The sequence below is a fragment of the Schistocerca piceifrons genome, chromosome 1, assembly GCF_021461385.2.
Source record: "Schistocerca piceifrons isolate TAMUIC-IGC-003096 chromosome 1, iqSchPice1.1, whole genome shotgun sequence".
In the NCBI taxonomy this organism is placed as follows: Eukaryota; Metazoa; Arthropoda; class Insecta; order Orthoptera; family Acrididae; genus Schistocerca; species Schistocerca piceifrons.
Genome location: NC_060138.1, coordinates 223,715,014 through 223,718,485, shown reverse-complemented (window position 1 = coordinate 223,718,485; position 3,472 = coordinate 223,715,014).

Here is a 3,472-nt window from a genome sequence, read left to right as displayed (position 1 = left end):
ACAATACTTTTGGACAGATGGTGTATAATAGTAGGAAACAGGCTCTATTACATTTAGATCATTGTATCTTATGCAAAGGTAAAAGAAATTTTGACGTTACGCTTGATAAACATAGCAAGACATGCGATAAGTCAGGATACCTTCTTAGGATTTCTCAAGATAGAGAAAGCATTGGACAATGTAAAGTGTTGAAAAATGTTTTAAATTCTAAGTAAAATTTGGCGACAGGCAAATTCTTGCTGCATCATAGAAGCTAGGTATGTGTGTCCTATGCATACAAATAGCAACGAAGAGCAACATTTTGCAGAGAAAATGTCAGCTACTGCGTTCGAAATACAGCCAATAAAACGTTGGAAAAGCATCTTAGCATAACTAAAGATATATCGAAATGACTGCAAATAATTTAATCCATAGTCATAGCGTAAAGTCATAGCGTCCAACCCCGTTTATAAATGTAAATGAAAAGCGCGTATTATACAATATGTATAACAATCAAGAGGGAACAATAAGACTGGAAGACTAGGAGAGACATGTTAGCTGTCCGTCTGCCCTAATTTTTAAGCTATGTATCAAAGAAGTAATGGAGGAAATAAAACGAAGATTCAGAAGTGGAATTAAAATTCAGGGTGACAGGATGTCTATGATAAGATTCGCTGATGATGCAGCTATCCTCAATGAAAGTTAACAAGACTTACAGGATCTGTTGAATGGACTTAAGTCTAGTAAGCATAGAGTAGGGATTGAGAGTAAAGAAAAGAAAGACGGATGTAATGAGGATTGGCAGAAAAGAGATTAGTGCAAACATAACTTGAGACTGGAGACTACATAGTAGAAGAAGTCAAGGAATCGGCTATCTTAGAAGCAAAATAATGTCTGAAACATCCTAGAAGATGAAAACTGTATGTGGGATTGTGATCTGAACCTTGGACGTCTGTCTTTCGCAGACAAGTGCTATACCGGGTGAGCTATCCAAGCACGACGTCACGGCCTGGCCTCACAGCTTTAATTCCTCCAGTACGTGAAAATAGTGTCTGATGGAGAAAAAGGCACGTAGAACATAAGAAGCAAAACAGGACAGGCACTCATCGCTAGAAGGAGGACTTAATTTTTCGAATCGACGATGTAAAGGTAACAGACGTACATCCTCTGCAGCTATTTGGCTGTTTTGTACAGTGTTGGTCTTTACACTATACTGGTCAGAATTACGTACTTGGTTGCTTTGACGTAGGAGACCCAGACGGATATGTCGAGAAGTCAGATGAGCTAGCTAACACCCTTATTTTATACAAGTAGGTGGAACATAAATTTACGACCGGATTAACCCGATTTTGGCTCGAAGAATGTAACTACTGACCGACCGCATGCCGGTGAAAAACAGTTCCTGTTTAAGAATATTTAAAAGTTTATACTTTCTTTGCAGAATTATTAACTGCGATTTAAATCAAAGAATGTAGCTGTATTTGTTGGTAACAAATAAGCTAGGCGACACAATGAATAACCACAAAACTGAATTGTTTCAACTGCACTAGCGCCGCTAGCTACTTGTAGTAAAAAAAGTATGTACCCCGACTCACAAAATGTACTCAATATATCTGTGGCAATACACGATTAATGCTTCAAACTGTTCGTATGTGTTAACCCGTTTTCCTGCAAAACTGTATAGTCCTTGTCTGATGTGATAGAAGAAGAAACAGGAGTCGATGTATAAGAGATAGGGATCCAGTATTAGAATCAGAATATAAGAGAGCTTTGATGGACTGAAGATCAAATAAGGAAGAAGTGATACATAACATTCCATCAGAATTTCTAAAATCATTGGAGGAAGTGGCAACAAAACCACTATTGACACTGGTGTGTAGAACGTATGAGTCTGGCGATAAACAATCTGACTTTCGCGAAAGCACCATCAAAACAATTACGAAGATATAATTACACTCCTGGAAATGGAAAAAAGAACACATTGACACCTGTGTGTCAGACCCACCACACTTGCTCCGGACACTGCGAGAGGGCTGTACAAGCAATGATCACACGCACGGCACAGCGGACACACCAGGAACTGCGGTGTTGGCCGTCGAATGGTGCTAGCTGCGCAGCATTTGTGCACCGCCGCCGTCAGTGTCAGCCAGTCTGCCGTGGCATACGGAGCTCCATCGCAGTCTTTAACACTGGTAGCATGCCGCGACAGCGTGGACGTGAACCGTATGTGCAGTTGACGGACTTTGAGCGAGGGCGTATAGTGGGCATGCGGGAGGCCGGGTGGACGTACCGCCGAATTGCTCAACACGTGGGGCGTGAGGTCTCCACAGTACATCGATGTTGTCGCCAGTGGTCGGCGGAAGGTGCACGTGCCCGTCGACCTGGGACCGGACCGCAGCGACGCACGGATGCACGCCAAGACCGTAGGATCCTACACAGTGCCGTAGGGGACCACACCGCTACTTCCCAGCAAATTAGGGACACTGTTGCTCCTGGGGTATCGGCGAGGACCATTCGCAACCGTCTCCATGAAGCTGGGCTACGGTCCCGCACACCGTTAGGCCGTCTTCCGCTAACGCCCCAACATCGTGCAGCCCGCCTCCAGTGGTGTCGCGACAGGCGTGAATGGAGGGACGAATGGAGACGTGTCGTCTTCAGCGATGAGAGTCGCTTCTGCCTTGGTGCCAATGATGGTCGTATGCGTGTTTGGCGCCGTGCAGGTGAGCGCCACAATCAGGACTGCATACGACCGAGGCACACAGGGCCAACACCCGGCATCATGGTGTGGGGAGCGATCTCCTACACTGGCCGTACACCACTGGTGATCGTCGAGGGGACACTGAATAGTGCACGGTACATCCAAACCGTCATCGAACCCATCGTTCTACCATTCCTAGACCGGCAAGGGAACTTGCTGTTCCAACAGGACAATGCACGTCCGCATGTATCCCGTGCCACCCAACGTGCTCTAGAAGGTGTAAGTCAAGTACCCTGGCCAGCAAGATCTCCGGATCTGTCCCCCATTGAGCATGTTTGGGACTGGATGAAGCGTCGTCTCACGCGGTCTGCACGTCCAGCACGAACGCTGGTCCAATTGAGGCGCCAGGTGGAAATGGCATGGCAAGCCGTTCCACAGGACTACATCCAGCATCTCTATGATCGTCTCCATGGAAGAATAGCAGCCTGCATTGCTGTGAAAGGTGGATATACACTGTACTAGTGCCGACATTGTGCATGCTCTGTTGCCTGTGTCTATGTGGCTGTGGTTCTGTCAGTGTGATCATGTGATGTATCTGACCCCAGGAATGTGTCAATAAAGTTTCCCCTTCCTGGGACAATGAATTCACGGTGTTCTTATTTCAATTTCCAGGAGTGTATATGAATATGGTGTCTGTTCTTTCGGACATGTCCGAGACAGGTACAAGAACTAAGAGGAAATAATGAGAATGTAAGACCGAGAACGAAATACGTCGATTAAAAAGCATGTAGGGCA